This window comes from Crocodylus siamensis, chromosome 7 (assembly GCF_052110815.1).
Source record: "Crocodylus siamensis isolate JL-2025a chromosome 7, ASM5211081v1, whole genome shotgun sequence".
Taxonomy (NCBI): domain Eukaryota; kingdom Metazoa; phylum Chordata; order Crocodylia; family Crocodylidae; genus Crocodylus; species Crocodylus siamensis.
The window spans coordinates 92,673,298-92,699,896 of NC_143401.1; positions in this window are offsets into that span (position 1 = coordinate 92,673,298).

The window sequence follows — 26,599 nt, forward strand, 5'->3', positions numbered from 1 at the left end:
AGTGACCTGGCAGTGGCCCAGGGGTTTTGAAAGGGCAAAAGATGATTGGAGGACTCGGGATTCCCTTTCCTCACCAATCTGGTAATGATTTGGCCCAGGGGTGTTGAAGGGGATAAAAGATGATTGGAGGATTTGGGATTACCTTTCCACACCAATCAGGCCCCAGAGACTCACCGCCCCCCAGTGTCCCAATTGGCCCCTTGGGTCACCTGGAGGGGGATAAAAGGGGCAGTGTGGGCTGACTCAGGGGAGAGACCAGCGAAGTCCCCACTGGTGGTCTGGCTCTGCTCTGTAGGGGAGGAGAGTCCCTACACCTCCCACAGCGCTTGTGCACCTGCTCTGATCCCTTCAACGGGAGACGGGGTACCTCTTGGAGTACCGCCCGAGGTATTTAAGAATGAACTACACCCATATTTTTGGCCATCACAAGAGCAATCAGTTTTTTGGGTTTTTTTGCATAAGGATTTTATATGCTTGCTCACTAAACAAATTCAGGAAGAAAGCCCAGGGATTAAGAGAGCTCTCCCAGTTACCCCACATGTTACAAGCCTGAATAAAGTAGGAATATTATGGGAAAAAGGTGCATTTCCTTCTGGGGCATCTGGTGACGCAGAGAGGATTCCAGACTATGTGGGTTGCTGGTCTTTTCCAGCATGATAATTCCCATATCCTTAAAGTGGGACAAATAAAATGTCATTTTGACACTCGATGTGCTTATTGTCTCACAATGAAACATCCTTTCTGATGCCACAGGTGTATCTGCAGCAGTGTAGTGAGGACTACAGCGTTCTCCTCTGAGTCGATAAGGGAAGGCCTGGCTGAAAGCCAGCAGGACCCGGAGCGTATTCAGAGGTACTTGAACATTCACAAGACTCGGTAATGTGTTTAGTACGGCTTTGGTCTCGGAGCAAGGGCCCGTCTCTACTAGAAATGCAACAGAGCTGTCATTGTTCTTGCCTATAGCGGGCACAGATTTCCTCCCATCTCCCTCAAAAAACGTCTTTGCGAATGCATCGTTTTCAGGGGAGTTGTGTTGTTTTCTCAGAAAATGGCATTTGTCCTGTTAATGTATTCAGCGCCGTGACATAGGACCTGCTTCCCCAGAGGACACTGCGCATAGAAGAACACATCTTGCGAAGATGCTGATAGCATGGGCAGGTGAAATGTCTGGAAGAAGCTGGGCTTTCTTTATTTCTTTATTTCTTGCTGTTAAAGCAGACTCGTTTCTCATGTCTATGCTCCAGGGAAATGGAGGGAACGATGCTTGAAACTTCTGGAATAATTAAGAAAAATGGCATTTTTGTCTCCCAGGATAAGCAGTAAATGCATTTGGAGTTTGTTTACAGTCTTTTTGCTTTGGCCTAATAGGATGCTTAGACGAGATGGAAATGATATGGGACTGCAGCATGTTTATAACGTGGGTGGGGGGTTTAGAGGGTATTTGCATAGTAGCGTTGGAAAATTTAAAAGCACTTCATTTAGGGAGAAATGAGACAGCACGATTAATAAATATCAGACCGAATGAAAATGTGGGGTCCGAAGACTCTCCCTGTTTTGTGACAAGTCCTGTCTCATTTATCTGGTTGAGGGCACGGGGACACCTGGTTTCTATTCCCAGTCCCGCTAACATTATAAGTGGGAAACGGCTCCTTATCTGTAGAAAAGGGAACACCACTCTTCTCCAGATAAGATTCACCACTACAATGGACAGTGGGAAATTGTTTTAAAAGATATATTTCCAACAACCACACTAATAAAGCCATCTAGCTCTTCTGCAAGCCTTTTCCTCAGCAGGTATAAAAAATGCATTATCCAAAGGAAGTCATATCACTATCTCCATTTTACAGATTGGAAAACTGAGTCACAACCCTTGTCTGTCTTGCTTCTTTGAGCCTCAGCTCAGAAGTGCAAGAACATCTCTTCCCATGTGTCTGTACAGTGTCTGGCTCGATGGGGCCTGGATTTTAGTGGTGCCCTGCAAGTGGTGCTATAATACAGATGATGATGTTTGAAAAGTGGAAGGCCACCCATTTAATTCCATAGTAATGCAGAGTTTAGTATCAGAACGTGACCTCTTTCCCCGCACGGATGTAGGAATTTGCTGGCATCAACTCCTGAGAGTTGCAGGGTAAACGCGGCTTGTTTTGCAAACTATCTGTGCCCTGACACCCGGAAAAATGAGAGGCCTCTCACCGCCCGACATTTTAATTTTTGTTTAAGTTCCTGAGAGGCTGAGACAGGCTCTTATTCCTCTGACACATTTATTATATGATATAACAGTGCAGATAGGGATAGAAAAAAAAGAAGAAATTCAGAGAGTTGCGTTTTCATTGTTATGCTCTGGATGACAGAATTTTTAAATGCTTTCTTTTCTGGAAAGCCAATGTATTTCATTTTACATTTTCATCTCATTTGTTGGCTCAGACAGGGTGAAAGGGCTGGTGAGTTACGATGAAGAGAAAAAACAATGTTTGCGCAGTGCTTTCCTTTACTGGACATTAATATTGTGTTACAGTAGAGTCGCTCTGACACCAGGAAGGGGGGGGGGGCGACCAAAACAAAGGGAAGATGAAGTATCAGCTGAAGTCCAGAGACTTAGACTTATTAGCAAAAGGCAGTGAGCCCTCTGTGCTCTCCTTGCTCAGGAGCTCAGCATCATGCAGCACGCCTGCAAGACGCTGGCATGCAACGGGCTGTGCTCCAGCTGGTGTGCCCCCTTGGTGGTAGCAGTTCCCATAGTTTTTGCACCCGTGCCCATGGTCAGCCACTTCTCTCCCGGCACCATGCAGTCCCGTCATGAACATTTTAACCGAGAGGGTGGGGCGATGCAATCCCTAGACCTGTTGCCATCAACCCATGGAAAAATGGGGCTGGGAGGGGTCTCAGGAGGTGCAGCTAATCCGATCTCCAGCTCTAGGTAGGATCACCCCTGATTAAACCATCCTAGGCAAGCATTTGCTCTTTAAAACATCTAAAGACAGATATTCCACAACCGTGGGTAGCCTGTTTCAATGCTTAACCACCCACATAAGATCCTAAGATCCAACCTGAATTTCACTACTGGAATTTAAGATGATTGCTCTTTGCCGCGGTCCCACAGAGAAGAGTTAATCTCCATAACTGCCCTGTGGGAATTTGAAGTCTGCCTGGATTTTGAGCCATAGCCTTTCATGCCAGAGGGTGCTACCATTAGACTAGGAGCACATAGCACTGATCGATCTGACCTGGTCTCTGATCGCTGATCTCAGATCACCAACACTACTATGCAAATAGGGAAAAAAAGAGTGATGCAGCTGGGAGGAGCTAGTCCAGCAAGTGGGAATGACAGAACGGAAAAGAGAAAAGGGCAGGAGTGCCTTGCAGTCAGCCACCTCATCCTTGCTGTGGTTTCTCTAGAATAGCTGGTATCATATAGGGAGCTAGAATAGAGAGGGGGTCTTTTATTTGATTTACCATACAGCATGGGCTCCCAGGTTGTGGTTCCTGGGCTACGGGTGGAAAGGCTGAATGAACAGGGATTATATAGTCTGGAGAAGAGGAGATGGAAGGAGCAAAGGTGGGAGTGGGTGGGTTTAACTGCGAACAGCAATTTGGGAGAAAGTGAAGTGATTAAGGGAGGCAGGGGCATAGGCTGTTCAGAGGCAGGAGCTGACCTGCTGGCTGGGTACGAGTTGATAAGGGGAATGGAGATAAGCTGGGAAGTGTCTTGGGGGTGAAGATTTGGGGTTAGAAATCTAGGAGCGACTGGAAGAACTGGTATCAGTCTACAGGAGAAAGCGCCGAGGAGGGATTTGATACTATCCCTCCTATTTCACATATAAAAGAGGGGGGTATTGAGAAAGGATGGCAGCCAGTTGGCCTCAGTGAATGGCTACGAGTGGGGCAAGATGGCACTCACCAAGGCCAAAGACAAAGAAGCGATGAAGTAACCCTGGGCAAGATCGTTAGCCATTTGCATGGAGAGGAAAGCTGTATCTTAGGGATGTTGCACAGAAAGATCATGCAAGACTTGGGCATGTCACGAATGTGAGTTAAAAACGATAATCAGGCTCTGGGCCTGAGTCCGAAGCAGGACAACGGTGCCGTCTGCAGGGCGTGAGAGAGGATCCGCAGGGAAGGCTGGGTGGGGAGAGGAGGGAGCGGACGAGCTCGCTTTAGCTGCGTGGAGGTTGACCTGGCAGCCAGGCACACAAGGGCATGTCGGGGAACTGGCCGAGGGGAGAGAGGCCCCTGGGCCAATCTCTTGGAAAAAAAATGGGTGAAAAACATGCAGAGAGAAGCAGTGGAGGTGGCAGAGGGACGGCTGAAGGGGTAAGTGAGCGGCACCGAAGAGGCATCTGGGCTCCCCTGCTGCCCGGCTTCACTGCAGAAGCTCAGCTGTGACCCCAGGAGCCGCTCGCCCGGGCGGACAGACGCGGGTCCACGTGGGGGCTCATACCACGACCCAGCATCCAACCTCCCGTGCCCCGGTGCCGTGCCCCGGCCCATCGGTTGGGAACCTCTGCTGAGTGTGAGACTCTATCGTATGTGGCATTTTCTGCAAAGGAAAGACCTATAAAGTGAGCGCTGAGACTTCTCCACTAGGCACACGAATCAAGTCCATAAATTTAGTTTTACACAGTTTTACTCTTAATGCAGGGCACGCTGCACGGTCCATTGCCGCTTTTGGACCCATTTGACCAAAACTGAGTCGTTCGAGGCCTTATGGAAACGCGTTCCTTAAAGGCGAAACAATGCAGGTGTTTCCCTTCAATAAACTGGAGTCTCAGACACTTTGTCCATCTCTCCCCTCTCACATCATACTGGTCAGACACGATTTGGGTCTTGTTAAAGCTGGGAGAGTTTAAAAATAAGGGAGGGATTCATGTAAGCATGGTATTAGATAGCAGTGAGCGGCTCCGGTTAGCTGTGGGCAGCTCCAGTCTGTCCCGTCCTTTGTAATCCAGAATTTCCTTTTGCATCGCAGAGGATGGACTTTGTCATCTGCTCGCATCCTGATTCAGTTGTGACAGCTACTCCACCCAGCTTTCGCAGGTCTTCCCGGTAGGTTGTGAGAAAGTTGAATGTCACAAGTGGTAGAGGCTTTCCCGTGAGTAGCGGCTACACCGTCCAGTCCACAGTATTTTCTGTCCTAGCAGCCAGGCAGAAGAGGCCAGATCCTCATCGGTGTAAATGGATTTAACTTCAGGAGAGCTACTGGCAGTCACCCTCAGCTCAGCATTCGGCTCGCTAGCTGAATTTAACCTACTTTCATGTTATAATGGCCTGTATAAAAGCACGCTACATACAGAGCTCTCTGGAGCAGATTTATGACATGAAAAGTTATTTTGCGGTTTGTAATTTAATAGTCTCGCTTAACTCTAATGATATTCCTGATTTTCCTGCTTTGGAGTCTGCAGATGGCTTCTGCTATTGAGGATTCAAGTGAAGTTGTATGTCTCATTTATTGCTTTTTTTTTGCCTGTCGAGACACATATTCCCAAACGGATGCAAATCACATTTTTTTTCCCTCCCTAGCAATCTCCTTACGATGTATTGTTCTCACTGTCTCTGTACCAGCAGTCAGGAATACAAGGCCACAAATGCAGAAATGTAACCAGTCCTGCACTGTTGGAGTACCTACTCCACATTAAGTTGATAAATCATGCAGGCTGAAGTCATTTGTCAAAAATACATTTACTCGAATCAAATTCAGTTTGTGTGCAGGGGGTAGTTGGTGGGTTAGTCCTTACTAAATAATTTATCAGCTCCCTTTTTGTTTGAAATATAAAACCCAAACAACAACAACAGAAATGAGACTTCCAGCTACTGGGGAATTGAACATTTGAAGGAAATTTAATTACATCATCCTATGATCAACACTCGCTGCCTGTAAATATAGATAGAGAGAGACAGTTATGTACCCTCTGGTCTATTTATACCAGTTGTCAGAGAAGGAGGAAGATCTAAATCTCTTCTGGTCGGCTTTCTTTTTTTCTTTCTCTTTTTTTTTTTTTGTTACCAGGGCGGAGAACACTTTTATATTGATTCTTTGACTTTTTTGGACCTTTCTCTCATGTTAATGTGTGAGATGAAGAAACAGTCGTGGAGCCAAGTGCCCTCTGTGTCCTGGGGTGTGTGACTTCATCACCCAGTCTGTGATGTCACTTAGTCATGCAGGAAATTCATCCCAATCCTCTTGCTGCGACTGATGGGGGAAAGCAGTCTGCATCTTTCTTGCTGCTGATTGTGTGGGCTGCAAGATGAGACAATGCTGACGAGTCCCGGATTCAGCCATGCCCAGGGAGGCTTTGGAGGATGTGCTAGGGCATAAAAGCGACCTTAAATTTACATCACCCATGCAGCCCGGGACATCTTTGTACCTAGAGTTCCTGCAGAAGTGTGGCTAGGGCTTCCTGTACATGGGCCCTTTGCATCCCTCACAGGCACAAAGGGGTCTGTAACCTAATGAATAAGCATCATGGTTCTTCATTCTCCACCGCCGCATAAATAGCATCGGTGGCGGTCCCTCGAAGTCGAGGATGACATCCCCGTCAGGCTTGATGAGTCCTCAGGTGACCGAGGAGCCTGATTCTGGATGCACATGTTCTTTGGCAATGGGGGCATGTTGTTGCGCGGGGAGTGGGGTTCACAGCCCCGGGTACTTCGCACTGCATAGGTAAAAAAAGGATAAAATGAAGCAAAGCTCCAGACCTGCTGCGCATCCCACATAACCTGTGCACAGCTCAGAGGTTTTTTGGATTGCACCCTTCATCCCCAAATAATCTCAGAGAGGTTTTTTGGATTGCACCCTTCATCCCCAAATAATCTCAGAGAGGTTTTTTGGATTGCACCCTTCATCCTCAAAGATCATGCCCAAAGAATCTCAAAGACCTTGGGATAGTAACAAGCTGAATAATGGTGATTAAATGAAAGCTATGCTTGGCAATGCCGCACCAACACTGGGTTGATGGACCCTCTAGTGATATAAATAAGGGGAACTGGTAAGGAGAGTGAGCCAGGCTGTGACCTACATGGGCCATTGCCAGAAACATGGATCCAGTTGCTTGCATAGTTGTTAGGGGCAGGGAGGGACCTTGCAGATCATTGGCCCCAGCCTCCAACGGGCAGAATGAAGGTAGTGGCAAAAGCTCCTGGGAGAATGTGTCTTGTCCCTTCTTCCTTGTAGAGCAAGCAATGAAAAGCAACCAAAAGACCTCTGCCTGCCGTTGTCATGTAGAGTTACGGTACTGTGCGTCCTGTGGCTTCCGGTGCAGTGATGGCTCTGCGATGGCAAAGGCGGTCTTCGAGGGAGTGGTCCAATTTGCAAAGTCTCTTAAGCCTGATGGGAGTTAGGAGGAAGGGCACTGTCCCAATGTCACCTGTCATGATCGTTAACAACTCTCGGGGTGAGTTATTTTCTGAACCTATTTGGCTTGACAGCCTCCCTTTAACAACAGCCTTGCTTCTTTCAAACTAGCTTTGCCTGAACCGCAGCCACTGAACAGAAGGCATTGATAGAAATAGCCCATGACAACTGTAACATTAATTTAAACTACTTTTCTTTTTTTTTTTTTTTTTTGCTTTATGAAGCATTATACTCAACTCCATGTGATTTTCTGGACAGACACTGTCCCAGAGATGGAAATAGCTCACGGGAGAGAAGTTGTTAGAACAGAACTTCTCCTCCCGGTCTATCTTATAGGGATATCGTATCATGCATGTTCTTGCTCTAGTTTCAAGTGCATTTTTCATTTCAACCTGGAACGAACGAATCCAGAAGGATTAAGTCTGTTCTTGTGCTAGCAGTGTCTTAGTGAGCCAAGGTCTATTTGGGGCTCTGTATTCAGCTTTAAATAAGGAATACAGTCTAATTCTCTGCAAAACCATTAGCAACACGTGGTGCATACGGGTGCACATGTACCCTCTGAGATCAGTCATGCACCCCTGGAAGCGCCAGTCGTGAAACCAGAAGTGCACGACTGGCTGCGGGGGGACCCCCCACCCCCGGTTAGCAATTGGCCGCTGGGGTACCACCCCCCCCCATTGGCGATCTGGTGCCCCCCGACTCACGAGGCACCAGTCGCTCATGTGCAAAACTGTTATGGGCTCCTAGGAAGGAGGGTTCTTGTAGGAGTTTTATAAGATTGAAGAAAGTAGTTCTCAACCTTTTTAGGCTCATGGCATCTCTCATTAGACTCAAAGTAAACCCCAGAAATGCCAGCTCTTCTCTTTTACTCATTTCTTGGTGATAGAAAAATAAAAGAAGAATTTTTTTTGCCAAGAGCTCAGAAAGCCCACAACAGGCCTGAATGGTTTTGACACTATGGATTCCTATTTGAAGCCTCTGGGTTTATCTTCTGAATCGTGTATAGGTGTTTGCACTCCTAACAGTGCTAATATTGCATGGCATCTGGCAGCACCCTTAAGAGGATCTTGTGTCTGGCAACCTGGCTGAGAGTCACGGGTCTAAGAAATGAGTCCAATGGTGATCTCTTGTGAATACACCCTTGTTGTGAATACACCCACAGAACAGGGTCGGACTTTAGTGTAAGTTAGTGTGATCTGACTAGATAACAGTACTAATCATTTGCAGTCCTCTTTCACCTTTCATCCAAAGTCCTCAGAAAACTTTACAAAAGTGAATTATGCTCATAGGCCATTTCATTACACATGCGTTAGTCAACGCGTGGGCCATTTTATAGGTAGATTAAACTGAGCCTCCAAAGAGACTAAGCCATTTGTCCAAGAACTAACAGCACCCCAGAGGCAGATCTAGGGACTCCACATTATGGGGTCAACCCCCTCAGCTCCTATTCCCGTGTTATAATTTTTTTAACTAAATGCACACATAATAAAACAATAATGAGGAGGAGGATGAAGTAGTGACTTCACCGGTGCTGAGCTGCAATCCTGATTAAGGGAAAAAATTGTGTCCTAAGAACTCACTGTTAATCTCGTCTGTCCTTAATGAACATGGACAAAACATTTCTATTCTTCCTCAGTGGCAGTTACATAGCAAAACCCCAATCTGGTGACAGCAGAAGGCAGTGCCTGATTTGATCAGAAGCCCAGGACTCCTTTGGCATAATTAAGAATGTCATGACAACTTTTCACTTGTGGATTGATTTTGCTTTTTTTTTCTCCCCCCCAAAAACTTTTCAAAACAGCATACGTTTTCATAATCCCTTTTGCCTGCTCAACGTGCATAGATTTTTTGCTAATTTCCTATTTACCAGATTTATAGGCCCTAATTAGAGCTGAAAGCAATCTTTTTTCTCAAAAAGATGAAAACCCTTTTGCAAAAAGGCATTGATGCAGTTTGCTTCTAAGCTCAGATATATTTCCTAATTAGCGCCTCGCTGTAACAGGTAATTAAAAAGTACACAGAAAGATTCAACGTAAAGAACAAAAGGTGTAAATTAAGAAAAAAAATCTTGTTTTAATGAGTTTGTTGGAAAGCAACTATCAAGCTCAAACGGTGTATTAGCCCTTGCAGTCTGGGCAATAGTTTCTATTGGACCTATTTGCTAATCTCTTAACCTTATAGCCAGGTAACCTCTGCCTCTGATGCTGTTAGCTCTAACAAGCTAAGCTGGGTCAGGTTTAATTAATATTGCATTTGGATGGAAAACCTCCATGGAAACAGAGTTACTTATATAGCCCCTGTTGCCATTCCATCAGAGCATCTCACAGCACTAAGGAGGTACCATTATACGCCTGTTTTACAGATAAGGAACAAAAGCAGAGAGATGCGTAGCAACATAAGGCAAGGACACCAAGAAAGTTTGCAGCACACAAGGACACAGGGTCTTCCCAATACCATAACCACTGGACTGTCCTCTCTCTCGGCAGGTATCATTCATCATCGACTCAGACCATAGGCTGTTGGATGGAGCAGATGAGCACGATGGTCTTATCCATGTGTTGCAGGATAAGATATAAAACCATAGGCCCCCATTGCTTGAAGGATTATGTGGCACTTTTTCATTTGTATGTTGATCAAAATGCAGCCTCCCCACACCTACGCTCTCCCTGCAATCTCAGTTATGTTATTGATTTCTTAGTAGCTTGAACTAAACTCTCTTGTTATGTTGCTTTGTGCTGCTAAACAATTGTTCTGCTCTACCCCAGAGGCAGATGCATCTCCATGTTGGTGGAAGCAGGTTACAGGTTACTTTGGCCCTGCAAGCCTAAGAAATTGAAAGCTTTTTAATATAGAGGTATGTGTACTGAAGTGGTGGACTGGGCTTCCATCTGTAATCTTCACTTTTAATTGCAGAAAATCGCTTGGGCTTACGGGGCTACAGGTTGGGAGGGCTACGTGACGAGGTGCACGTGAACAGCAAATGCTTTGTGGTGCCTATCAATATACAGCTACAGAGCCTTATTAGAAACCTCAGGCAGCCTGTGCTCTGCTCTGTTTATCTTTTCTTCCTTGTTGGCTGCCCCGTGCTGTCCTTTTGCCTCCTTTATTCTTGCTATAGCAATAGCCTATTTATACCACAAGCTCAATTGCTGCTGCCCAACTTTCATAGATTTCATAGACACCAGGGCTGGAAGGGACCTCGGGAGATCATCGAGTCCAGCCCCCCGCCCAAAGGGCAGGAAGTCAGCTGGGGTCATAGGATCCCAGCAAGATAAGCATCCAACTTTAGGAGGTGATACCATACAAAGGCCAGAGCAAGCTTGTGTCCTGGGGTTTCTGTTCCTGTTACTGGGAAAAATCACTTTACCTCTTTTTCCCCTTCTCTAAATCAGTGCTGTAAGAAGGTCTGTCTCATTCCTAGAGGGGACTATAACTTCATTTTTGCACACACTGTTGAGGCCCTGCAGTGAGAAAGCATTACCGACTGCTGAAGGGCCACGTATGGCTTGCCTCGCTGAAATAGAGCAGCTGGGATCCTGTGCTCTGCCTCTCCATTTACAATAACGGTGAGCTACCCTGAGAACTCCTCTTGTTGCATTAATCACAAAGATGAGAATATTGCATAGTGCCTTTTGGTGCTCAGGTTTCGGGTCAATACTTGGGAAGATCTGGGATCTACTGTAAATCCCACTGCATCTCTACTACTCTGTGGGCATGTCTACATGTGCATTTAAGCATGGCTAAATTTAATGTGCATTAAGTGATTTTTGGCAGGTGTCTACACATGCAGTGACTTGGCACTAAAGTTAGTGCCAAGTCCCTGCAGCCCTGCCATGTGTCCCTAGTGGCGGGGCAGACCCAGCACTAAAGTTAGTTCCAGATTGTGTCTACACATGCGTTAATGCACTTTAACTAACCACCCCTAAATTTGATACCTGCTTTTGCATGTGTAGGTATGTGCCTGTAATGCGCATTAAATTAAGCTAATGCGCATTAACACATATCAGGTAGATACACCCTGTAGCCCTCTTTTCTTCAGCAACGAATAAGGTTCATAGCACCAGACGGTCTATCTACCTGGACTCAAGCCGTTACCAAACTATATACATTGGGGATATATGGAATCACTCAGGAAATTTCGAACAAGCATCTGTCACACCAGCCTTTGATTCTTTGACCTCAAAAGGTCGGAGTTGACACTTAATTTAATGCCCGTGTATTTGTATTACCCCCATTACTTTTATATCATTGAGGTGCTGTTCCTGAGAGGACAGCAACATACATTAACCAAGCTGTGCGAGTGACAGATAAGTCTTGTCTGTCTTTCACGTAATGTAGCACCCACCTCATTTTACACAAATGAGAAAAGGGAAAGGAATAGCGTTGCATATTTTTTGCCCTGTCCTGTTGTATAAAACAGGCCTGGCTCTTGCAATATAGCTGGGAAGAGCAGTAAAAAAAAGAATGGGCCATGCTTCTTGACTCAGAGCAAAATAAATAAAGAATAGGGAGGAGGGTGATTTAAAGTTATTTAGCTTACTTAGAAGCTTTCATTATTGTAAGAATTTATGAACACGCAGAGGGAAAATGAATGCAGGGTCATATTTAGATTCTGAATTCCCCGTCGTTGTGCCCACATTAAATTTTCAGGATGTTTTTGTGCGTATAAAACACTGGGTCTGTTCTACGGGGAGTATAATTGAAAAAAAAAGTTATTAGCATACAATCAGCCGGGGAAGGGAACCAATAATGCGTAGACATGCTGGAGTTAAAGCTGCCGGAAATCTTAAGGGATGGCTGGGTAAGTAGCTGTTCTGGAACAAAAAGAGCAGAGATATTCAGGCTTGTATAGGCACATAATAAATCAAAGAGGGAGGCGTCAGAGACACAGAGGCCAAGCGCAGACCTCAGAGCTCAGGTGCGTGAGACTGCAGACCTCTGGGTGGTTCTGTGGTAAGGGGGGGCAATGAAAAAAAGTTCAGAGTCCAACCCCCTCCTGAGGATATTACTAACCCAATTGTTCTGAGAACATTGCATCACCCTCGGCAGATATGAAAATGTTAAAAAACAATGTAAATGGGGATTATATATACATTTCCCTTACCCTTCATTGATTGCATCTGTTTATAGTACGAGCCCTACGGGGCAGGCATTGTCCCCCACTTTGTGCACGTACAACGCCTAGCACGGTGCGGCCTAATCTTGGTAATACACTTAGATAGGGAAAGTGAAAGGCCCAAAGACTAGAGGGCTGGTGCAAGGTCAGTGGCAGACTAAGGAACAGATTCCCGGCTTCTGACTCCTCCATCGGGGTTTAAACGGAAGGACAGCCAAAAAAATACAAAGGCGGGTCCAAATGCCAACCTCATCTGAACTTGGCAGCATGGTTTTGGGACAATTCCTTCGCTGTGCTGCTAATGGAGTTTCATAGAAAACAATTGACCAACAAATTGGTGCAGCATGTTCATTATAAAGCAAGGAATAATGTGTGCATCCAAGAGCTAATGGTAAGAGCCCTGTCTGAGCAGCATTGGCAGAAAGCAGGTACCCCAGGCTTGTCCCTTGCCGGTTGCTAAAAGTGTGGTTCCTTCAGTGTTGTACCTCCCTGATATCCCAGCGTTAAAGGGGTGTTTTCACTCATCTCAGCTACCTACCAGTGCCAGTACTGATTTATCCCATGCCCAAGCAAGTATGTGACACTAAAGACAAAAAACAAAACAAAACAGCCCCCCCTCCCCCTATTGAAAGTAAGGCTGTATACTTTTTAGCCACCCTGGTTTATCTGGTTCTGGTCCTGGTCAGCACTGCAATGAAATGGTTAGTGCCTGGTAGTGGGCTACAAAAAAGGAGCAGTGGTCTCAAGTTGAAGCAAGGGAAGTTTAAGTTATATATTAGGAAAAAAAATCTCTCCTGAGGAGAATAGTAAAGCACTGGAACAGGTAACCCGGAGAGGTGGTGGACTCTCCATCCTTGGAGGTTTTTAAGACCAAGCCTTGGCTGGGATGATGTAGTTGGGGCTGGCCCTGCTTTGAGCAGGGGGTTGGACTAGACGTAACCTCCTGAGGTCTCTTCCAACCTTCACTGCCTACGATTTTGTGGTCTTCAGAGGAAGGACTCTTATGAAAGCTCAGAGCACTGCTCGTCATACCAATGAGTATCACCTCTGTGTTTCCTTGTTCCCCTTGTCTGTTGTATCTATACTCTTATACTATAATCTGCTTGGGGCTGAGGCTTTGCTCTTTGTTTCTGCATTGCCTATTACAGTAAGTCTCTAGTTTCTTGGTGCTGTTCAGTACCAATAAGGGTGTGTATGCTAGCATGGAGAAACACTGTTCCTTAGCAGCTCAGCTGCACTGTGGTGGTGACATGTCACAGGCAAGATGACACCAGACGTGCCCTGCTCGCCTGCACCTCCAGTATGCAAAGGAGGCCTTTTGGGAGTCATCCCTAGTAGCTAGTCTTCAGTGGGTCAGAGCCCAAGGTCATGATAGGGATACCCCTGAGCATTTTCACTGCTGTATTTCCAGGTCTGGAGCGTGCCTGCGAGAGCGGGTAGGTAAGGCATACTGAGAAACAGCCTAGCTAAAGCACACCACGACCCTAGCACAGACGCATCCTAAGCCAAATCTTTAGGTTTTGGTCACAGAAAGACAGTCAGATCATCTGCTATAACAGCTTAAGTAATATAGAACATCAGCATTTCCCATAACCCCAATAATAAATAGCATAGCCCAAGCCAAACACTAATATCCAATTTTTAATATCAAATATCATATGCATGTATAGAAAGACATTAAGCAAACCCCTCTGCATATAATATAAAACACCCTTGGCAGTACTTACACATTTCTTATTGCTCACTGGCTTATTTATCGCAAAAGAAAAAAAGGAGGCTATACCCGTGTTGTGAAGCATTTGCAACATGAAGTGATTTCATCCCTGCTCAATCACATGGTGGTTTGACTTCCTCCCCATTCCCCTTCCCTCCCCCCTCATTTAGAAGCTCCTTTCCTTCTCTTTGCATCTCCTGCTATAAATTAAAAAATCAAGTGTCAATTTACCCTTTCTATGAAACAAATCTCAGATTAATTTCCTTTAAGTGCTGTCTAGCAGCTAGGCAGATAGCTTAGAGCCAGCGTAGCGAGTCACAGCTTTGATAACTCAGATGTATGAGAAAAGGGCGTTTTAGTTAAGAAAAAAAAATCAGCAGATTTTTAAGAGGAAAAGGGAAGACAAAGGTTTATGGAGAAACTCTATTAAAGTCATCAACTTTCCTTTGCTTAAGGTCAAAAACTTACAGTACCACTGGAATAATATCATATTAGAAACAAGTATGAACAGTCATCTATTTTCTTGCTCTTGTCGTGTTTATGCCTGGGGTCTTTTTATTTGATCATTGTTCTATTAATGGTCTTGAACCAATGAACAAGGCACGCTATCTGCAAAAGTAAAATAAAAAGGAGAGTGCGGGATAAAGTATATGGTGTGGAGAAGGTGTTTTGCAGGTGTAGTACATCGTGATGAGTAATGTGACATGTTCGGCGTTGATTTATGACGGCGCACGGGGGAACGGAGGGGATAGCTATTGGAAAAGAGGCAGAACAACATTAAGCCATCTGGGAGTGGAGGAAGGTGGGGTGAGGGGTTATGTGGAGAAAGCACACCCTCTCATTTGTCTTTTATAGCCTGCAGATAACATTAGGAGCCTTTTATTCTGATGCTGTGCTTTGGTAGCGATTTGCATTGCATTGTCCATCAGGGAGGCAGAGCGCTGTGTGTTCAAGGTCAGGAAGTGCTTCACTGTTACCGCCGTGCAGCATTTAGGATGCAGAGAGGGGTAGAGCAATTCTGTTACCCCCAGGGATAATGAACCAGAGAGGGGGAAATGCAGGGACCATGGCATAATGTTCAGTCATTGAGCAACCAAGAGTGACTGGAGAGAGGCCTGATCTGGGAGCAAAGTGCCCTGAATTCTGCTCAAGCTCCAACACTCGTTACTTGTGGCCTAGAGCAAGTCACTTAATTTCTCAGGCTCAGTTTCTCTTTCTGTAAAATGGACAATTACTGGTAATGTGCTAGAAGGATTAATCAGGGCCAGGTCTCAATTGTGCTTGGGGCTGTACAAACGTACAGCAAGGCACGGTCATTGCCCGAACAGCTGGCAGTCTTGGACTTCCTTAGTCATCGATTGTAACCCATTACAGATGAGCGGACATGCATGTCCTTCCTATACTTTACTTAATTTAAAACCCACGTTCAGTCTTGTACAATACTTGCTTTCAGGATCAAAGTCTAATTTATGCTACTTATTTGATGAATTTAAGTAGCCTTTGTCAAAATGGGATTTCTGATCAATGCTTGATGTGAATTTGGAAGGAGATTTGGCTATATTGTAGATCAGCGGCGGGCAATTATTTCAGGTGGTGGGCTGCTTACTGAGTTTTGGCAAGCCATCAAGGGCCACATGATAGGCAGCCGGGGCAGATAAATATTATTTTTCTAAATTTTTTGGGGGCCCTGTGGGCCAGATAGAATGGCCTGGTGGGCCGCATCCGGCCTGCGGGCCGCAGCCCTGTTGTAGACCATCACTTTGCTTGCTTTATTACGAGGGCAGGAGTCTCAGGGAATTTCATATCTCGGGTTAATTACTAAGAAATATACAATGGGATTTCCAAAAGAAAGGCCACCGTTTTCGTAACCAAGAAACAAACGAACGACGAGAAGAGTAACAAGAGACTGCGTAACTTTGTCATCCGTGTTTTAAGATAACCATGCAATTTGTTTCCCCGAGTCCAGGAAAGTTCACTTTATCTACTTCCATTTGATTTTTCTTTTTTTATAAGGCTTTATGGACAGGGAGGACTTTCATTCATATAGCTAAACGTTACAAGAACATCAAACTGGGTTAGCAAATTGGTTTCCCAAGCTCTGCCTGTCTCTATAAATAAACCCTTTTAGACTCAAGGTACCCCTCAGAAAATGCCAGCTCTTAGCTTTCGCTCATTTTTTGACTATGGAAAAATAGTAGTTTAATTCTTCTGTTGCAAAGCACTCAGGGAGACCACGCCAATTTTTGACATTCTTGTTTGACATCTCTGGGTTTAATCTGTGAATCACGTGTGTTACTAGTGCGAATATTGTTCAGCACCCCATGGCTCTCTTAAAAGGACCTCATGGCTCCCTGGTTGAGAGTCACTCTTCTAGATACTTATTTGGACTCCAGTGATGCACTGTCTGAGCATCTTAGTAGTGTTAAGGAATTTACCTAGTAGTATAACTGGGGGGAGATGGGGAGGCCAACTAGGATGGCAGCGCAGGGCACTGTCTTGGTGTGCACAAAAATAGCCACTGCCACAGCAGCAGCTGCCTGCTCCATTGCCATTGGCACCACTGACTGCCCGGGCATGAAGCTGCTCTGCTACACCTGTCCATTTACCTTCACAGCTGGGCATGAGGTTGGGAGATGTCACGATCCCCATTGTAGAGATGGGGAAACAGGGTTGCATTGGATGCTTATCTTGCTGGGATCCTATGACCCCAGCTGACTTCCTGCCCTTTGGGCGGGGGGCTGGACTCGATGATCTCCCGAGGTCCCTTCCAGCCCTAATGTCTATGAAATCTATGTGATTAGCTCCAAGTTATATTTCAGACCTGTGGCAGAGCCAAGGATACTACCCATTCCCTTCAGGGTCATCTTGATAAGTTTATACCATCAGCAGCACTTAGAAGCACCTTATATTATATTGAAGAAGACGACAGGCCAGTGAGTTGAGAAACTGCACTATTGTGCATTCAGCAGCCTTTTGAATGGCTCGGGGTTAACGTGGTCCACAAATTACCATGGCGGCTTCATAACTTGCTTTTGATCTGAATTGGAGACAGCATGTCCTCAGCACGCTGAGCCTCTAACAAAAAAGGGCGTAATTTTAACTGTAGAGCTTAGAGTTTCTGAAAGACTAGATCAATCAGGGAAATGTGCCAAGAGGATTCTCAGCCGAACACATCCATTTGGCTCCTCCACACATTAATCCATAAGCAAACCATTCGAGGAAGCAGGCATCTTGTTTTGTAAAAGGCAAAGTTTGGTGTTTTGGCCTTTCGTGTCCTGGCTCCTCCAGCAGAACCTGTTTAAATAAGTTTGTCTGAACCCACTCTAGAATTTGCCCCTGGTTAGCAAACATGCCCCATCTCTGGCTGGCGGCACAGTTTTTTTCATTTAAATACTTATTATTAGTCAGCCCATAAAGGCCCCAAACAGAGACAGGGCAACACAAATGCAGAAACTCAGAGATGTAGCTGGTGCACTCTGAATGTGAGCTTTCCAGGGCACGAGCGTTTCTGTTCTGTATGTTGTACAGCACCAAGTGCTGTAGGATCTGGCTGCATGACTGGGACTCCTATGTACTAGAACAAGACAAAAAAGTATTAATAGTGTTGTTTAAGATGGCTCCATTGACTTAATGGAGCTTGCACATTTATACCAGCTGAGGATGGGGCTCATAGTAACAAGGGAGCTGGCAGCATAAATAGTAAAGATGGACTAAGTATGGGACAGAGTAAAGTTCTCATTTATAGAGCCGGAGGCCTTGTCTCTTCCTTTGGTCACCAGTTAACTCTTTTCGACGGGACTGATTGCTTAACAGGCTTCGCTTTAATGCCGATGAACTTCCTATGTGCTTGTCTATTCTGGTTTTGTGTAGGGTGGGGTGAACTAAGTATGATGGGTGTGAAGACAATATGCCATCCAGCCTATAGACCGGGGGTAAGTACAGACAATCAAGAAGCCCCGTCTTTGCAGGTTAGTTTAAGCTGCATAGATTGAACTGATAAGCAAGTGAAAAGACATTCACTTTTGATCCCAGAAATGCAGCCACGTGCCTGCAGTGACCCTGGACAGAAAGGGGTGGGGGGCAGGTGCTAGACAGCTTGGGCCATGGCTAGCCCGCCCACCCTGCAAGGGGGGTTTACAGGGGAGGTGCAAAGCCTCCTGGGATGCTGAAGGACTGAGAATTAGCTTGAATCTGGAGGGGATCTGGCACAGAAGTTCAATAAACCAATTTAATCTAAATCACTGAAGTCTGATACTACATCCACCTAGCTTTATCTTATACCAGTTCCAGCAATTTTGAAAGCAGTTTATGTACCCCAAACTTCTTTTGTATTATGGATTTGAACCAGTTTCCAATCTCTTATACTGGTTTATGTGTAATTTCTCTCCCTAGCATTATTTAGATCTGGTAGATGGAAGACTGCTATTCCAGCTTGTTGGATGGACAAGCAATTGCTACCCTTTTGACATCCCCTAGTTTTGCCTATCCAGAACTGTCACAGCAGTTTTCTTTGGGTCTGGGAGGAAGCTTAGACAGCCCCCTTTGCCCCATCGGTCAAGTTATGGTTCAGATGGTATTTTCACGGGCCCTCAAATCTGGGCAAGGATTTTATTGCACTGCAATTAGAAGACCTGAAGCTCTCCCCACAGCTTTACCCGAATCAGCAGTAATTACAAATCTTTAAGACCCGATGGCTGCTTGTGCTGCAAGGCAATTAATTTACCGTGCCCTCGACAGCAAGCAGGGGAGTGGAGCTGGGATTGGCTCTGATCTTTTCATAAGTTCCTTCCCCATAAAACAAACATCTGCAGAATGAGGCAAAAAATGACTAGCTATTGTGGAAGATTAAAACCCTCCCTTTTGAATCTGAGGCGTATTCTTCTGTGTGTGCCTTTTACTACATCTTTGAGATCAGTGCAAGTTACTGTAACAGAGAGTCACTTAGAGTTCACTTAGAGTATTTTTTTTAAGGACGCTTCAACTCTCAGGATTCAGAGGCTAGAATAGTTTGGGGTTTTTTTCCCTTCTTAGTCCTGGTGGGAGTATGGGCGCCCATAGATGTGCTCGTTCATGTTTTAACTAGAATCCATCAGAGCAGACTCGATTAATGGAGTCTGCTCTGTGTTGTAATTAGACCACTTCAGTGTCACATGTATAAGCCGCCCGCACATTTCAAAATGGCTATTGGGGTACTTTATCTAAAGCACATTCATTGAGGTTTAGCTAAAGTGTCCTGCAGCCATTTTGAAATGTGTAAGGCTCACTGCACATGACGCTGAGCCATTTTAATTAGAGTAGCTGCCCAGGAACCGCTCTCATTAACATGTCCCCCCACCCCCAAGCATGTGTAGGCAGCCTATGTTACCTTTAAAACTAAAATCGAAGCTAATATCTATGATGAACCATGCAGGATCTGTCTTTCTATGCAGGCAGGTGGTGCTGCTGCTAACATGTTGGTTGCCATCCCCCTACGCTCACAGACTTTGCTTTGGTTCTCTGTTGTTTCCCATACTCTGAAGTCATTTTCACATGGGATGGAGAAGACAAGTTTTGGTCTTGGTGCATGGAGAAGCACAGGATGTTTTTAGGAGCCGGGCTTTCACCCATTTTGAATCTTGTATTATCTTGTGAGACTGAAGTGGATGTGACATGCTTTGTTTTTGTCTGCCAGTGCTCACTTTCCACTGGAATAAGGGAATAATATGCACAGGGCAAGGTCCTCACCCTTGATCTGGCCCCCATGAAAGAGTGGGAGTGACATGAAGAGCCCTCAGAAGACATCAAGGCCACTTTCCTGCCTGAGGGAAGAGCCTATTTGTGCGGGTGAGGACAGCCGTGATGTTGCCTATCCAGGATCTCTCCATCTACTCTGGCCTGGGACTTGTAGCCAGAGCTGAAGAGCTTCTGAGCAGCCCCATGGCAAACAGGGCACAGGGTGAGTCAGGGGGGTGCAACTGATCCAGGCATGGGGGAGCCCCAGAGCTTTTCCTGCCTTGCTGCAGGTGTGGGCTGCATTTTTGCATGGTGCAGAGTCAGCAGGGGACAGCAGCAAGGTGCACAGATTTCTCCTTCCAGCACCTGCTCGCTGCCCACTTCTACCCCATCAGTGTCCCATGCTGGCTGGGAGCAGGCAGTGGAGGGAAGAGCCTGTGCACTGCTGCTCTTTCTGGCTGATGCTCTTGTGGGAGGGAGCCCCAGAGCTGCTCCTTCCCTGTGCTGCAAGGAGCGATTGTGGAGAGCTGGATGCAGCCAGGACAGTGGTCATGGTGCGTGGATTCCTCCTTCTGGCACTTGCTCCCAGCCAGCAGTTGGTTTGGGAGGGTCAGGCAGGGACTTGAAGGAGAAAATGCGTGCGCTGCCGCCACTGTCCCCAGCTGAGCCTGACACCCCACGCAGCCATTTTCTGCAGCCCCTCGCTGGAGTGGGTGGAAGTGGCTCTGGTCTCCCCTCCACCACTAGGTCAGTCGGGGATAGCAGGTAGGACCTTCCCCCTCCCGTCTGAGCAGCTGCTCCCTTCTTGGCTCTTTAGTGTCCCCTGCCAACCAGGGGGCTCCAACCATCCCCCTATAGTGTAAAGGGCAGTATGCTGCACCCCCTCTTAGTAAATCCCGCATCTGCCCGTGCCAGAGCATCCTTGGGAAGTTCCTTCCCTCAGGAGAAGACTAATTTGTACCAAGTGGTCTGGTGGGGTGAAATATCAGAAGTGTACATTGAACACTTGTGGTTACTTTTAACCCATCTACTCCCAAGCTACGAGTTCTAGGTTGAATCTCCTATTTGGGGCAGCATAAACCCGGCTTAAGGCCACAGCGAACCAGACCCAGCGACTGCAGAACTCAGAGTATCTAGTGCCCTAAAGGAGACTATTTTCCCATCCCATTAAAATGGAGAAAGGGAGATGGACACGATGCATGGACGCATAGTATTCCCATTGCAGTCAACGGCACCACATGCCATCCCACAAGATAGGGCCTTGCAAGTGTTTTCGGAGTTAATTCCAGTGACGTAAAACACAGCTGTATCTCTGCTTACTGCACAGCTGTATCGTGACAAGGATGGAGAGCAACCAGGTTTGATGAGAAGGACAACAATGAAGGTTATTTACAGAACATCCACTCTGAAATTCCCCAGCATATTCACTGCTTTTCCCTCCCTCTTACTTTTAAGTAAAGCGTTCAAAAAAAAAAAATCTTTCTTTTTGCACTGCATATTTACAACCCTGACCTTTGCCTCACATGGGTTGGTGGGGGGTTTTTTGGGAACACATTTAACTTAGCGCAATCTTAACATTTATAAAACATGTTCCTAGAAGGAAGAGAAAGAAAACCCAGGGATGCCATGTCCCTGTTGCTATAGAAAGTCCTTGTAGTTCTTACTTTAAGTAGAGCCTGGCACATGGTAGCACTGCCATTTACACTGCTGCTTAACAGACTGCATTAGCCCTTTTCTCATTGTCAGCCCCAATTTTTTTCCTGTGGTTTATCAGGCATCAAATATCTACTGAAAGTGAGCAGATGAGATCTGAGGTCTCCGGAGAATGATTACTCCGCATCCCCACCACCCAGCATTTATTTTTAAAATCATATTTCACTGCAATTGTTTTTCCTGCTGGTTATGTATAAGGCAAACATCAAACGTCTTCCATTTTTAGAAGCTTTTTGTGGGTTCAAAAGGACTCAAAAACTGGCTCGGATTTAAAAATAGAACAGCATTTTGATACATCAATGCTAGAGGTACCGCAGGGCCTGTAGCTATATGGAGAAGCAGCAATATGTGAACCAGCTGGGAGACTCACAGTTAAATCGTATCAGCTTGCTCATACAACCCATTATTATTTCATAAGAGGTTTGGGCTACTAAGAGGTAGTTAATAGACCAAACAGAGCTTGGGGAGCTAATTTGAGTCTCTGGTGTGTGCATACCTTTAAAGCATTCTTCATTTTATGGGAGTCCCCTTTGAGATTGTTACCTGTTGGGTATTCATACCTACTATATGTGTAAATTGTATTACATGGTGACCATTGTATGTGTAAATAATAGGTAATAGTATTTTCTGACCTAGAAGATGGATGTTTATATCTTTAATACAACAAATTGTGCATATTAAGTATCCAGCACATTTTAAGAAGATAATTAAGCAGTGTCATGAAGTGATGGGTGCTAGGGGGTGAAATAGTCTGAGTTTAGGTCATTTTGGAGTGGAGTGGGTTGAGCCAGAGATTGTAAATTATGTTCCAGTGTATACCTCTTTAAAACACTGTGTACCCAGTGGTTCCCAAACCTTTTCTTGGGCAAATGGGCCACTACTGATGCCCCATATTTCTGGTGGACCCCTAAGCACCGTCATTGCAAATGGCGAGGCCTGGTGTGATGACTTTGAGTATACTTTGGGACCTACGGCTGTAGCCTTACCAACTGGTAAAATAGGATTTTTCTGGATGTAAGTAAAACAGAAAAAATGTACTCCTTTGCAGTGAATCTGGGACTGAGATCAGGGATAATCAAATATGGTGCAAAACCTACATGAATACTTTGCTTCAATTTTCAGTAAGACAGGATGTCGGAAGCCATGGCAGGATGGTTAAGGGGAATGAGGAAATATAAACAGGAAGTCATCACATTTTAATTTGTTCAATCAGGGGGACCAGATAATTTCCATCTCTGATTACTGTAAGAACTGCCAGATGAAACTGCAACTCTTATAGCAAGGATTTTTTAAAGAAATCTATCTAATCAAAGTGATGATATATGACTAGAGGCTAGCAAACATGGTAACAACTCTTGAGGAAGAAAAGATGATCCAGGAACCACAAAACCTGTGTAATGGTGCACGAGGCTTAAGAACAAATTCTGAAGGAAAGACTAATGAAGGTAAATGGAAAATGGAACAAAATGTGACACAGTTTGGTCAAGGCAGGATTGTGCCAAACTCACCTGATAAAATAACTAATGTTTTAGACAAGGAATGGTAGAAGAATCATCACCATCTCTGTACTTTGTACAGCACTTGACTCTGTGCCACAACAGCAAATTATTAGTTAAGTTGAAGAAGATAGGGATTAGTTGAAGAAGATGGGGATTAGTAACTGCATTATAAAATGGACAAAGAACTGGGAAAAAGCGAGGTAAAAATGGGTAGTAATGACAGTGGAGTTATTGGCTGCAGGAAGTTTGCTAGTGGCATTCCTCAACGAGTGGTCTTGAGGAATTGAAATCATCTAATGTTTTCAGTAATGGCCTTAGCACAAAGAGAAGGAGCATGCCAGTGACATATGCTGATGACAGTGTTGGGAGGCATGTTCAATGCAGAGGAGAATTACAATATCATGCTGGGAGAACGGAGCGATCTTAAGGACTGGAGTAATAGAAATAGAATGAAATGTAATAGTACAAAGTGCAAGGTCATGCGCTTCAAGAGTAATAACAAAAATTTCTGCTGTTAACTGGGAGCTTGTCAGATGAAAATAACGGGGGAAGAGAAAGACCTGAGTGTATTAGTCACCAAAGTACAGTTATGAGCTACCAATCGATGCAGCTATGAAAAAGGCAAATGCAATCCCAGGATGTAACAGACAAGGCATTTCCAGTAAAAATAGGGTAGAATTAACCCTGCGTTATAAGATGCTGGAAAGAAAGACCTTGTTTACAATACTTGGTACCATTCGAGTCACCGGCGTTCAGGAAAGAACGAATTCGATGTAGAACAAGTAAAGGGAAGGGTTACTAAGATGATGTGAGAAATGGGGAGCCTTCCTTATGACAGGAGGCAAAAGCAGCCTGGTTTGCTTAGCACAGAAAAATGCGATGAGAAGGGGATAGCGTAGACGAAATATAGATACCTTCTATCTATAAATAGATTGGGGTGTAGCACCGGAGTGGCAGACGAGATAATGGACAATACTGGCTCAAGAACAAATGGGTACACTTGTTCAAGAATAAGTTCAAAACCATCTGAGAAGCGAAGGCACAGGACAGCTTTCCATTGTAACGCAGTCGTGGGGGTAAAAAACCATCCTAACTTGTCTTGACAGAGAGCTCGACATGCTTGTGACTTTGTGGCGTGATGTCTATGATCGGTGAGGCGATGGCCCAGAAGCTCCCTTGCACCCGTCTGCTCTGTTAAAACCGGTGGCATTGGTGTCAGCTGCTGTGTACGGAGATCTCACCCTTCCTGAACTTCCTTGCTCCTATAGGTTATTTTTCTGAGTCTATCTTCCTTTCCCTGATGCTTCCACCTGAACCACCAACCTCATCTTTGAAAAGCCAGGGTGGGCTACAGTCATGACCCAGTAACAGGGCAAGTCCATCTGCAGAATTCATGGGCTATGGTCTCTACTATTGTAAGCTAGCAGCTCTTCTAGAGTCAAGAGAGTAGTTTTAACTTACAAGAGCAGAAAAACTTGGCCTGAACCCCTAGTGCACCTTGGCCAGACAGGCGAGTCAGTCCCTCAGGGATCTAATTAAAGGGTTGAAATGAGAGGGAAACATATATTGCCTGATGCTTGCTTCTCCATGGCTGAAGACTTTGCATGGCAGGGTAAAGCATCTGGGTATTGCACCGAATGGATGGGCTGATAAAACTGATGACGGGAGAGAAAATATTCCTCTCGCAGTAAAAAGCATGCTGCCGAGTGAATACGCACTCATGGTACATTGGAAGTGCTTTTCATATTTATTGTAAACAGTCTCTTTTCTGGGCCCCAGTGGTAGGCTCATAAATGACCCAGCATGGAGAGATGGAAGAAATGGCGTGCAGCGTGTTGTGGCCAAGGAAGGCGTCATGTGGCCCGATCGTCCCCAAGACACAGAACTTCCTAGCAGAGAAATGATAAAACAGATCTGTCCTGGGAAAGGGAGCAGCATCGAGGCCCCGTGACAACCTCTAGTGCAATGCATTGGAAGTGGATGCAGATCAGCACCTGAGGGGAGTCCTAGATCACTTCCTCCCTCGTCTGAGTGACCGCTATTTTTACTCTGCAGACTTGAAGGAGTGCCCTTTGCCTCGGCCCAGATCCTCCACAAGGAACCCAGCACCCTTGCCCAGATTGCTGCTGTTCCTGCACAGAAACCAGACGCCGTAGTCAGGAAGGGAGGGAATCATCTCAGACGTGGCACGTTCATCTTGCCATGATGAATGCTTCCTTCTCTGGGGCGTAGGCATGGCAGATTCCTTTCCTTGTTCCCTTTCCCAGAGAGTCAGAGCAACTCAGTCTGCATTTACGCCTCATCATGGGAGGGAGTGGGATCCTATGCTGTTCTCCTTATCTCAGGGGCAGATGATCTGAGCCATACTGACTTGCACGCCATGACCAGTTAGTACCACTTACATGAGTACCACGTATCCATTCTTCTTGCGGCTTTACTTCAGCTTTCTGAGAACTTACTTTCTCTTTTTATATTCTGTGACACTATGAGATTGGTCAGGCATCGAGATAGGCTGCCTAGAGAAGCTGTGGAAGCTTCTCCAAGTTTGGAAACTTTCTGAAGTAGGTTTGACAGACACCTGGCTGGGATGGTTGAGACGGGGGTAATCCTGCTTTGAGCAGGAGGCTGGACCAGATGGCCTTGTGATGTCTTTTCCAGCTCTACTTCTCTACGATCCTCTCCAGGTCTTAAGAACAAGGTAGCTAGACAATAATGCTGAATTGTAGGCCATATAAACAATTGTTGCATGCGAATGGCTTGTCTTTACCATCCAGATACGTACATATCCCATGCAGTACCACATGTTCCATCATACACCCCACACCTTTCCCCCAAAAACCAGCGGCTGGAATTTGGAGTATGCATTATGTGCAAGAAATGCGGCAAGAACAATTTTTGCCACTGATCAGGCAAACCTGCCGGTACAATCTGCAGCAAGCCGGAGGGAGCAGATCTATGAACAGGCTTGGGTCCCTCGTTGCTGCTACTCAATTACTTACTACACAGAAAGATCGTGTTTTCTTCCTTTTGCCTTTCAAAAACAAGGCGAGTGTTGTATCCCAGGGCACATGGTAGGTGGGGAAATATGGTGACTTCATTCACTTAGACCTGATGGCTGAGATTTTCCCAGGTATTCAAGCCTTTCACTGTCTCTGTTTCTTTTAATTTCCATAGAACTTTAATTATTCCACCCAACGCATTTCCTACCACCTCAAATCAGTATAATCAAGGAGATCTCCATCTAATTCGTCATGAACAACAAAAGCACCCCAGGAACACTAGGGGATGGGTATAGACCGTGCTAGTTAGAGGTAACAACATCATGGGATATGGTCTGGCATCAAAGAATGGAAGCAGCTGTTGGCATTTGTTTACAAGTAAAATGAAGATGATGGAAATGATCTACTGTGTGTAGGTGAAACATTAGAAAAGTGAACATTTGCGCCACTATGAGGAACAGATGGGGGTAAGGACTTTTTAGGGGGTGACATCATTTT